The sequence below is a fragment of the Anas acuta genome, chromosome Z (genome assembly GCF_963932015.1).
Source record: "Anas acuta chromosome Z, bAnaAcu1.1, whole genome shotgun sequence".
Classification (NCBI taxonomy): Eukaryota; Metazoa; Chordata; class Aves; order Anseriformes; family Anatidae; genus Anas; species Anas acuta.
In genome coordinates this window covers 45,482,872-45,495,425 of record NC_089017.1, presented here as the reverse complement: position 1 = coordinate 45,495,425, position 12,554 = coordinate 45,482,872, and the positions used below count along the sequence as shown (strand labels likewise).

Genomic DNA, 12,554 nt, shown 5'->3' with positions numbered 1-12,554 from the left:
GAGGCCGCTGATGCGGTGGGGCTGGAGCACTTGCCCTGTGAGGAGGGTGCGTGGAGCTGGGGCTGGCTCAGCGCTGACCAGAGGAGGCTTAGGGACACCTGACAGCACTGCCTGGTGCCTGGGAGAAGGGATGACAGGGATGGGGACAGGCTCTTTCCAGCAGTGCCTGGCAGCAGGAGCAGAGAAAAGCAGCATCAGCTGGGACTGGGGAGGTTCAGGCTGGAGATCAGGAAATACCAAAAGTTCTGGGAGGCTCCCAAAACACCTGAATGGTTTGTCCAGCAAGTTGTTGGCATCCCAGAGCTTGAAGGTTTTTGAAAGCTGTGTGGGCCCAACCCAGGACACAAGTGTCACAAGCCCATGTAGGGACGGACTCCTGGGGAAGTCCAGGAAGATACAGCATTGCCAGTGTGAAATCCAGCAAAGATTTCCAAATATGCAAGAAATTCCAGAAGTAACTGTTTCAGAGGGTCCATTGGCTGCAGAGCTTCACCCAGCTCAGCTTTTCCCCAGGTTCCTGCTGTGTGTCTGCAGGGTCCGATGTGGCTCTGCCATTGGGACCTGGGTCTCCCTGGAGGACCCTGCAGCAACTCTTGGTGCTCCAAAGCAGCAGTGACTCCAAGGTGGAGTCCAGCAGGACCCCAGATGCTTCCCAGCAAAGCCCTTCTCCCCAGCTGGACAGCTCCCAGAGAGTGCTGCTTCCTGGGGCCGTTCTTGCTCAGCTGCAGGACTTTGCCCTTCACCTCGTTGAAGATCTTCCCCGCTGTAGCTGGCACTGCTCTCTACAACCATACAGCCTCCTGAAAGGAAGTTTTGGAGAGCTGGGGTTCCGCCTTTTGTCACCGATAACTAGTGATAGTACTAGAGGGAAAGGCCAAGGTAGTTTCTCAATGGAAATTAGGAGATATTTCTTTTCCTGTATCGTATTCAGGCCTTGGTTGGTGTTACCCGGGAAAGTGGTGGAGTCACTGTCCTTGCAGCTGTTTAAGGAAGAGCGGATGTGGTACAGAAACATGATTTATTGGGCAATATTGATGGCAGGGGCAAGGTTGTACCAAATGATCTTGGATGTCTTTTCCTACTTTAATGATTCTATGATTTTCAGTCCTGCATGTGGTGAGGTGCAGCCCCAGGTACGAGGTGATGCTGGGAGTCACCCACATGAAAATCAACTTGGCAGAAAATGACCTGGAGGACACAAAGTTCTTCATGAAGCAGCAATGTGCTCTTGCTGCTAAGAATGCTAATGGTATTTTTGGCTGTATGAGGCGAAGTATCACCAGTAGATCAAGAGAGGTGATCCTTCTGTTCAGAATTGATGAGGCCACACCTGGATTATTGTCTTCAGTTCTGGTCCTCCCAATACAAGAAAGACTTGACCAAACTGGAAAGAGTCCAAGGTAAGACCACCAAGGTGATGAAGGGACTGGAGTATCTCTCCTGTAAGGAAAGGCTGATACAGCAGGGACTATTTACCCTAGAGAAGAAGAAGTTCAAAGAAGGTCTTATCAATGCACTTGACCTTAAAGAAAACTCTGCTGAACTTTTGGACCTTTGTGATTTCTGTAATTCTACAAGCAACACTAGTTATTAAATGAAGGAGACAATAGGTTTACTTCCAACAATGGGTATAAACATGTGGTAAAGTATATCTGATTGATTATTTCAGTTATTGTGTGCTATTCATGGCTTTATTGCTGCAAGGGATATTACTAGCTTGGTTGCATAAGCTGGAAATAGCTTCCTTCTATTGCATTGACTGTTCCACACATCAGAAATTGGTCTACAGTCTAGCACAGAAACATAAAAAATGAGTGAAATTAAAAGATGCTCCTCTTCTGAAAATGAATACATATCTTTTAACATCTTATGTGGGAATACTGAACTTGAATTAAACTGAACTCATGTTTCTGCATTAAAAAGATTTCAAGGACTAGATAACCGATCAGCCTGAAGTTTTGGCAACTCTCCTTCCTTCCTCCTGCTCCCTTCCCTCTCTGCCCCATCCCCTCCCATCCCAACCTTGTATTATAAATAGTTTTCGTACAAGTATAAGCATTGCTACAGAACTCTTTTGGAGTAGATTGCAGCTCTGTTGCCCTGCAACAGAAGTGTACTTCACTAATGTGAATGCTTTGGAACAGTATTATCATTTAGAAAAGAGAAAGTTCATTGTACATGGATATTCTTTAAATGTGCTGTTTAGATTTTTAAGTGGAAATATGTGAGTTTGGTCTGAGACAAACAAAAGAAACAGAAACATTAAATATTTTTTTGCTAAAGATAAAAGAATACCTGTAGCATTGTTAATTGAGGTGATGCTTAGCTGTTAGATGACCTGTTCAGATTATTCTTTTTATCACTGCGTACCACTTAGAGGATATAAATACAATATCATGTTGAAATATATATCTTTGCTTGTTGTCTATGCCAAGCTTGACCATATTCTGGAGCAGCATGAGGAAACCCCTTTCTGGCTTCTGCTACCAGCCTCGGTGCACTACTCTGAGCTGTTGTAAACTAGCAGAATGTTTGTGTCATATTGTGTGATCTGAACTGCCCATTTGTCTTCTTCCAGAAAGTCAAGAGCAGAGAGACAGTGAGAAGATATGGGGGCACACTTATGCAGAGCATTCCATGGGGAAGGGGAGGGAGGGGGCAGTCTCCTTGACTAGTGTCACCTCTGGTTAGAGTATAGTACCCCCTTGGGCATTACCAGTTCTGCTTACTGGAAAGTTACAAAGCAAAATCTTATTTAAAAAAATAAAATGCATTGCCTTAGTTTGCTGGAGTGTTTTTTAAAGAGAATGTACTTCTATTTCTGTCAGTAAGTCTGAAGATGCTGTTACAGCTGCTCTTTTTACCAGTGAGTAAAATCTGAGGTTTACTGAGAAGCACACCAGGCAATGCATTTCATTCTGAGGTTTCAGAGAAAACAAAACAAAACAAAACAAAACAAAACAAAACAAAAACAAAAACAAAAACAAAAACAAACAAACAAACAAACAAACAAAACACTAATTCCAAGTTTTAGTGGTGGTGTGGGGCTGTGTGTGGGGTATATTTGTAGCAGTGTAGAAGTCTGATATGTCTCATATGGTATTGGCAAATAGGGAATAAGGATTCAAGGCATTCACACTCATTAAAGATGTTAAGATAGGAGGAAGCCTAAGATGCAATGACCACACCCTGATTGCATTTGTGATCTCAAGGAATGTGGACCTGGCTAAGAGCAAAATCAGGACCCTGTACTTCAGAAGAGCCAAATTCTAGCTGTTCAAAGAATTAGTGGAAGAGATCCCATGGGACACAGTCCTTAGGGACAGAAGACCTGATCAGATCTGGCAACTCTTTAAGGATATTTTCTTTGGAGTGTAAGAGATCCCTATTCCCATACTTAATAAATAAAGCAGGGAGGTGAAAACTGGCATAGTTGAATAAGGATCGGCTGATCAAACTTGTGCAAAAGAAATAAAGTCGCAGATGGTGGAAACAAGGCCATTGTGCCCTGGGAAGAATATAAAAATGCAGTCTTGATGTTCAGGGATGGGATCAGGAAAGCCAAGGCACTGACAAAAATAAACTTGGCGAAGGATGCAAAGAATAACAAAAAGGGTTTCTACAGGTACTATGGCCACAAAAGAAAGACTAGGGAGAGTGTAGTGCTTCTGACAAATGAAGACAGAGAACATGTCTGATGACATGAATCCCAGGGAATTGGCTGATGTAGTTGCCAAGCCTCTCTCCATCCTCTTTGAAAGGCCTGGGCAGTCAGGTGAAGTTCCTGGTGACTGGAAAAAGGGAAACATCACTCTCATTTTTAAAAACAGTAGAAAAGAAAACAAGGGGAACTACAGACTGGTGAGACTCAGCTCTGTGCCTGGCAAGATCATGGAACAATGCTTCCTGGAGGCATTGTTAAGGCACATGCAAGACAAGGAAGAATCCAGAACAGCCAGCATGGCTTTGCCAAGGATAAATCATGCCTGACCAATCTGGTGGCCTTCTACGACAGAGTCACTGCATCAGTCAAAAAGGGAAGAGTGATTGATGTCATCTACCTGGACTTCTGTAAGGTCTTCAGCACAGTCCCACATGACATTCTGATCTCCAAATTGGAGAGATATGGAATTGAAGAGTGGACTATTTGGTGGATAAGGAATAGACTTGATGGCCAAACCCAGAGAGCTCTACCAGTCAAATGTTCTATGTCCAGGTGGAGACAGGTAACAAGCAGTGTCCCTCAGCGGTCTGTCTTGGGGCTGTTGCTTTTCAGCATCTTCATTAATGACATAGATGATGGGATTGAGCATACCCTCAGAAAATTTGCAAAAGACACCAAGCTGAATGGTGTGGTTGACGACAAAGAATGAAGAGATGCCATTGAAAAGGACCTGGACAGGCTGGAGAAGTGGGCCCATGTGAACTGCATGAGGTTCAACAAGGCCAAGTGCAAGGTGCTGCACATGGATCATGGCAATGCCAGACAAGAGCACAGACTGGGAGAAGAACTCATTGAGAGCAGCCCTGTGGAGAAGGACTTGGGGGTTCTGGTGGATGAAACGTTCAACATGAGCCAGCAGTGTGTGCTTGCAGCCCAGAAGGCCAACTGCATCCTGAGCTGTATCAAAATAGGTGTGACCAGCAGGTCAAGGGAGGTGATTGTCCCCTTCTGCTCTGTTCTTGTGAGGCCCCACCTGGAGTGCTGCGGACATGTTTGGGGCCCCCAGCATAAGAAAGACTCTGGTCTGATAGAGAGAGTCCAAAGGAGGACTACAAAGGTGATCAGAGGGGCTGGAGCACCTCTCCTATGAAGAAAGGCTGAGAGAGGTGGGGACGTTCAGCCTGGAGAAAAGAAAGCTCTGGGGTGACCTCATTGCAGCCTTTCAGTACTTGAAGAGGTCTTGTAAAAAAGATGGAGATGGACTGTTTACTTGTGTAGATAATGATAGGACAAGGGGGAATGGTCTTAAACTAAAAGAAGGAAGATTTCGACTAGACACTAGGAGGAAATTCTTCACTCAGGGGGTCGTGAGGCACTGGCACAGGTTGCCCAGAGAAGCTGTGGATGCCCCATCCCTGAGGTATTCAAGGCCAGGTTGGTTGGGGCCTTGGCCAACCTGGTCTAGTGAGTGGTATTCCTGCCTACGGAAGGGGGGTTGGAGTTAGATGGTCTTTAAGGTCCCTTCCAACCCAAGACATTCTATGATGATGTGGTCTGTTTTAAGCTCTATCAGTCAGCCAGGCGGAGTCTCTGTTTACTAGTGTATGTGAGATATATAAGGATCTCAAGATTCTCTGAATTAATGCTTGCAAGAAGCTGAGAGTTTTTTGATAAGTAGTGTTATAAAAGAGTGAAGAAATATTTTTAAGAACTCTACTTAAGTTACTTCTGTTTGTCATTTTATTGGCAGTAGGATAAGCAGTCCTGGATTTTCCTATTACATTCCTTTAAATATCACAAGCATGTGTTCACTGTGTTTTACACAGTGAAAACTTAGGAATTCCAACAATGTCTTTTTTTTTTTTTTTTCCTGTGTCTTCAAATAGTAGATGGTTCTATTGTTACACATAAGTTTTTGACATTTTTTATCTTACAGATTCATTTGAAAACCTGTAATGATGCATCCCCAATTCTACAACAAAAAGAAATGGAGATCTTTGTTAAAAGAAATAATTGTTGACTAGAATATTATGTTAAAAAATAGTCATTGATTTTTAAATTGTTCCATCCTATCTCAATGTCACATGTCACAGAAGGATTACCTCTGTTACTCGTGCCCAGAAATAGGCCCACAATACTACACAATACAGTACAATGCTGTAAAATGATAAGAAATTGTAAAAAAATATTACTGTTTTTCTTGTAATGCAGCATGGACTTAAAGACTCTGACAATTCATAAAACATTCTTGCATGTTCTCTTCTGTATATTTTTTCTTACACCTTTCTCCTTCCTTGGTCTACTTATTGCTTTGCCTTTTTATCCTTGCTATCTTTCTACTTTTCCACACTCATTTCCTTTCTTTCCTTACTTTTTTTCTCTTGTTTTCCCATCACCATTCCCCAGAGCCTTTTACATTCAAGTTTATGGCCAGCTGATGATCATTTCAACTTTTACTTCTGAAGGCGAAAGCACAAATAAGAGGAGACAGACTGATCTCAGTGACTCCCTTCTTTAACTTTTTCTCTTGCCTGTTTTTACAGTTTCTAACAAAGTAACACTTCCCATATCACACACACACACACACACAAAGAAAAAAAAAAAAAAAAAAAGAGTATAAAGAACCACTCAGAGAATGCAGCAGCATTACCATGCTTTCCTGAGCCATTGAAGAGGTTATGGGATGAGAAAACCACTTTGGACTGGGAGTCACACCATTTCTCTTCTTTGTACCTCATTTTCTGAGAAAGAATACCTCACCTTGAAATCATGACAGTGTGAAATTATAGACACAATCTGGACTGTGAATGCAGGTTTTGTGTTCTAATGAAACATGTTGCTGTGTTGCTGTTGAGTCAGTCAAGTTATTTATTTTCAGGTGTAATTATTTTCAGACCAAATAATTTTGCTTGATAAATTATTGGTGATAAATAGAAATGGTCCCAGTCTAGAAAATATTGGGTAGGTGTATTTGTAGATAACGCTTCTTGTGCTGTACTTATACATGCATATTTTATACCTCTGTAATTCTTTTTCTCAGTACACATTGTTCAGCACCTTTTCTCTTCTGTATCTGTACTCCTCCTGTTGCTGCTTTACTACTTACCCAGTGTCACTTTGGGGTGTTGCGTTACATTATGAGTGTGCTCAAAGGCTTTGAGATATTGGTATGACCAAAGATGATCCCCCTGTGATTTCTAATTGCTATCTAGAATCCAGAAGTTCCACAAAATAATTTAAAAGTCTTTCATACTGAAAAAAAAGAAAAAAAGAAAAAAAAAAAGAAAGAATCACAGACACCATCATACAATTTATTTTTTCTGGGCAGTCAAAGAGTGACAATGGCTATTTTGAAGAGGTACATCTGTGGAGAAATAATCACACTTACATAGAAATTAAGGCAGACCACATATGGACACTCCACTTGGAATGTTTTGAAACTAAGACTTGTTGGTTGAATTGAAGGGCATTACTGATAGCGGGAGAGCGTAGACATGAGAAGTCTCATTCTTTGTCCTTTAATCCTCAGAATTATTAATACTGTTTAGATCTCATTAACAAGTCAGGCATTTTTATCATCCAGCAGTATTCAAGATATACAGCTTCCTCCTACAATTCAGAACAGGAATTACATCTTCATTGCAAAATGAAGAGAAAAGAGAAAAGAGAAAGACTGCAGCTCACCATGAGCTTCTGTCTGGCAATCTGGAACTGCCTAGAACATCCCTGAGCATGCAGCATTGAGTGGCTTTCATCTCACACCACCTATCACTGTCTGAAAGCTAAACATCCAATCCAGGTTGTGTTTAGTCAGCAGTGATAGACAAACACCTTTAGAGGCCAATTCACCACATCCCAAGAGCAGTGTCTTACCACAGCCAAGTTGAATTGTCCTTTGCAATGATGACTAGCTTAACCTGATGTTTAACTTTCAGTGATGGCTGTATTTTCTTATAATGTTTGATCTTCTGCAGGTTCATAATTTTTAGAGTAACACGTGAACTGCCAAATGAGTTTGAGCATATTCCCTGAACAGTGTTACAAACTTTGTCTGATTAAGGAGGTCAGATTAAGATGGTTGAAATGAAAACACAATATTGTTCTACACTTGCAGTTACTGAGAATAATACTCCAAATAACCATAAAACAGTGTAGACTTTAAGACTGAGAAGTAGGAACTAGCTTCTAAAGCAAATAATGCTGTCTCTGTCCCTGATTTGTATGTGTCACAGACCTCTAAAATGGACACTGATTCTTAACCTAATAGTAAGATGTGGACTATCTGAAGATTTCCGTTGGAAGCCGTACAAAGAGAAAGAGAGAGAGAGAGAGAGAGAGAGAGAGAGGAACTTCTCAAAGGAGATGCAGTTTTCCAGTAGAAGATCTCTGTATCACTTGTTGCTAAGTTTGTTCATTTTCAACTTGGTATGTGCATTTCCATGACAACTGTGCTAAAGAGGAAGTTGTCTTCAAATGGGCACTTAGGGCCATATTCTTACAGCACAGTTCTTTCTGCAACTTCCCTTTAAGAAAATGATACAATTCACGAAAGAATGTGGTTCTCACTGCAAAAGGGGATGAGGAATATAAAGCACTATTCCCACTATTTCATGTGCATATGCATATGTAACAGTTGAGATTAAGAGAAACAGAGAAAATGTCCTTCAACTTGTAAGAGATGCCAAGGAGTAGCACAGCACTAGCATAACTTTTTTTTGATGTGCTGACTAGGATCTGAAAATGAATATTTAAGAATATCCCTTTCAGACACCAAAACTGGAGGAGCAGTGATTTGCAATTAAATTATGAATTTACCATTATTTGGAATGACTGTTGTGTTTTAAAACACCAATAAGTATTAAGGCACACATATTGAGAACGAACAAACTGATACATTCTCCCATGAAAGGCAATGAAGCTAAATTTAAGCAACAATCTCAAAAAAGAGAGTAGTAATCTTTTTCACTCGGGTAGAAACACTCCTTTTGCAGACAAATCCCACTTAGTTCTGGATAGTCTTAAAAAGTCTAATCAGGATTTTTAATCTGGTTCAACCTGGAAATAAACTTTTTATTATTATTATTATTATTATTATTTATTATTTGCCATCTTAATGTTAGTATTATTATTATTTTTAAATCACTTAGACTTGAGATCTGAACACCTTCTAGTGGGGAATGTCCCTTCCCATGGCAGGTGGGTTGGCATTAGATGATCTTCAACCCTTCAAACCATTCTGAGATCCTGTGAAAACTGCACTTAGCTCTAACAGGATCAGACACAGGGAATAGGAGTGTACGTAACAAGAGCGTTCGGCTCATCGATTTTCCTTTTTTTTTTTGTTTTGTTTTTTTCTTTTTTGATTTTGATTCCTGAGAGCTGAGGTGGAATCAGACCCGCGGGCCTTCACCTGCCGGGTCTCCAGGTGCCCGCGGAGCCGCTGCAGCTCCGCGCTGTGCCCGAGGGAGGGCGGAGGCGACCCGTCCCGGCAGGTGTCACTGCTCCCCACCGCACCCGGCAGAGGTCCTCGGGCCGAAACTCACCCGCTCTGCCGGGAAGCCGAAGATGCTGCCTTGGCACAGCTTCCCCGTGCGGGAACAGCAGAGCCCGGACCTCCATTCCCGGGAGGAAACAGCGCTCAGTTTGCCCTGAGCAAAGGGCTTCTCCTTGCAACAGCCAATTTGGCAGGTTACATACTATCCTGGGTATTTATGGTTGCTTTTTTATATTTAAAGCGTATCAACCAACGCTGCAGAAGGTGTGCTAAGAGGAGTTTTAGGGGATAGGATTGCGTTTGTCCGTCCTTCTGGGGCTCTTCTGCAAGGCAGTGCTTGCTTAGCTTGGCGAAACATTTTCCTTCCACGTCCGATTCACCTGAAACGTGTGGGAAACAGCCCAAATCCTCTCCCCACTTAATTTCGCGTGAGCACACGGCAGCGGAAAAGCCGTGATGTCCTTCCCCACCCGAGCGGTGCCGAGGCGGGGGCACGGGACGTCTGTCTGTCCGGGCAGGGCTTCGCCCCTCGAGCACTACAATCCACCCAGCTTTTACCAAACAGCCTCCCCGGGTAATTTTCACGCCGCTCGAAAGGGACTGCACGGGGATTATTTGGGGAGGTGGTGCAGCCCTGCAGCGGCTGAGTGCCCGCCTGTCCCTCTGTCCGTCCGTCCGTCTTTCCGCTGGGGGGGAGGCGGGCCGGGCCGGGCCGGCGTTTGGGGCGGGCGGAGGGAAGGAGAGGAGGGAGGGAGAAAGAGAAGGGAGGGAGAGGAGGGAGGGAAGGAGGGGCAGCGCCCCGCCGGCCCCGCTGCTCACACCGACCGCCCCTCGCCCGGCGCAGCGGCGGCGGGGACCCGGCGGCGGCAGCCAGAGCCCGGTCGGACGGGGCAGGTGGGCACGGGGGGGCTGCGGGACGGAGGGGTGCGGAGGGGTGAGGAGGGGGGCTGAAGGGTCCTGCGGTGACCACTGGTGTCCCCCCGTCCTTGCGGAGCAGCTGGCAGCAGCCCCGCGCGCATCCCGCTCCGCGTCGCTGAATTTTTTGGGGGGGTCCGGCTCTCGTTGGCGGGGCTGCGGGTCTGGGGGTGTCGCTGCTGCCCCCCGAGCCCACGCTGCGGGGTAGGAGGCAGCTAGAAGCTCACCCCCTCCGCCGGCTTCGGGCGCGCTGGTTTGAGCGGTTTTATTTTGTTTTTCAAAGGTCACCATCGCTGTCGTGGAAAGCTTTCGGCAGTCCTGAACAGAGACTGAAAGTAGGGCGTACAGTGAGGGAGAGGGATGTTTGTGTGCGTATGTAAATAAGCATGACCTGCACATGGAAATGCACATCTGCCTAATAGCTTGACTTCGTTCCAGCAGACGTCTTTCTGCACAGGCTGCCTAGAAAAATTCGCACTTGTGTGGCATCCCGTACATATTTTGTTTTGGCTGCAGTCATAGAAGTGTAAATATTTCCTATTTTTTGTTTCAGCCAAGAAGGAGGTTCATATTGGAAATGTAGGTACAAATCAGTTAGGGAAAACGAAACACCCCAAAACAGCTGCTTTTCCTAGAATGAGCTGGGAATGTCGTCTTATTTGTAATCTTATAAATTACTTAAGTGTTGCTGCCAATCTCTGAGTGTTTTTGTGTAGTCAAAGCAGGTGTGCAATTTCAGTATCCCTAAATGAGCTCTGAAGTTTTGCTTGGGTACCTAACTTCTGTTTAGACAGAGTTTAAAACCTCAACTTGGAATATGCCATCAGTACTGAAGGTGTCTGATGTTGTACTTTCTCAGGTTTGTAATTGAGATTTGGCAGCAGCAGATTAATATAATGACTATATGTAGGAAAAAATGATTTTACCCACCAGCTTGGAAAAAAGAAAAAGTCTGGAGAGTGACATTTTTTTTCCCAAGAAGATAAACTACAGACCCGTGTGGAAAACTCTTAGATGCTTTGACTGACCAGCATGTCTGTCGTGAGACTGAAACTGAAAGCTGGCTTCAGGCATCAGTTTCCCTGTCAACACCCCTAAATGGCATTTGTGCCCAATAACACAATAATGGGAGGAAAGCAGACATAATTAGCCATGTGTGTTCTTCTTGAAGTGTGTAAGTGTGTGTGTGGGGAGGAGGGAGTATGCAACTCCAGAGAAAGAATTTAGGAAAAAACAGGCTGGGTGGGCAAATTGTCAGTTGCTACTCTGTGGACCTCCAAGTAAAACGGTGTTAGGAAGCCTGTTTTTGTCTTCCGCCTCCATTTCCACAGGACCTGGAGTTGAGGACCCTTATGGGTCCCTTCCAACTCAGGATATTCTGTGATTCCCTGATCTCGAGTCAGAAATGCTAGATGAGCAGGTGTGGTCTGGATTTTCCAATAGGTTGGACAAACAGTGTAATTTAGGTACAAGTTCCTAGTTGTTCATACAACTCATGTGGCTGCACAGCTTCAGAACATCAGACCTAATCTAGTAAAATGTAGTATTTCACTTCTCTTACAAAGGCAACTGCAATCACCATGTGCCGTTGTCATACAATCAAATTTAAATGCAGATCACTCCCACAAGAGGTAGATCAGTTGCATGATGCTAACACTGATTGTTAATAATGCTTTGGAGACAGTACGACTTTGCATTTGAGTTCTTTGGATGCTGAATTTGTTAGTGTTATAGATTTAAAGGAATCTCTGGTGGAAGCTGAGCAGCTCCCAGGACTGGCAGTGAATTGCTATTTCTTCCTCACTGGTTCAAATCCACATTTTGGGGAAAAAAAAAATAAATAAATCACAACTGCTGGCTGCTCAGTGACCTATGGGGAGTGAGTTGGTTGTGTCTATTTAATTTTCCTGGAAATCGCCTATCATACTAGCACTATTCTCCAGGGGCAGGACAGTGGACGCGTTTCAACCCTCCATAGGCAGCACCAGTAGACACAAACTGTGATGCCTTTGCCCCTGTTATGTGATTTTTCACCCCTTTTGTATACCATGACTGTTTAGCTGCTGTAGCTGAAATGTGCATAGCTAATGCCTACACTTCAAACACGATTAGAAGCCTGGAATTGTGTGGCAGGTATCCAGGGAGGGCAGAAGGTGGAGGAGGAAGGAGCCCAGGGGTGACAGTTTTGGCCTTGTGAGCCATTGGTGGCTTTCATAACCATGTTTTCCACAAAAGGATGTTCTACTAAATGGGGGTGTAGACCCAGGGAAGCAAAGGCACTTTAGCAAAAGCAGTTAGCTCAGCTGTGCAAAGAGCACAGGAACCACGCATTAACATACTTAAGTTTGATTAACATCTAACAGAGTTTGGAGTGGGCTTTTGACTGCAGCTGGTAAGTGTCCCTTAAATTTATATTCAAATTACTTGGCAGGAGTTTTGCACCATGTCTCTACATACCTTTTTGTTGTCTAGGCACTTTCA

The 12,554-nt window shown here is 43.9% G+C and overlaps 1 protein-coding gene across 3 annotated transcripts in view; it reads left to right on the top strand.

The window, feature by feature from the left end:
• Positions 1-9,938: 9,938 nt before the first annotated feature.
• The window catches only part of MEGF10 (multiple EGF like domains 10), a 100,755-nt gene continuing 98,139 nt past the window's right edge, over positions 9,939-12,554 (top strand). For 2 of the 3 annotated variants that reach the window (XM_068666690.1, XM_068666692.1), the window contains exon 1: positions 9,939-10,052. The gene's annotated coding sequence lies outside the window, so the exon portion shown is untranslated. Of the gene's footprint in view, positions 10,053-12,445; positions 12,466-12,554 lie in introns of those variants that run through there. The other variant, XM_068666691.1, reaches the window with a different exon arrangement.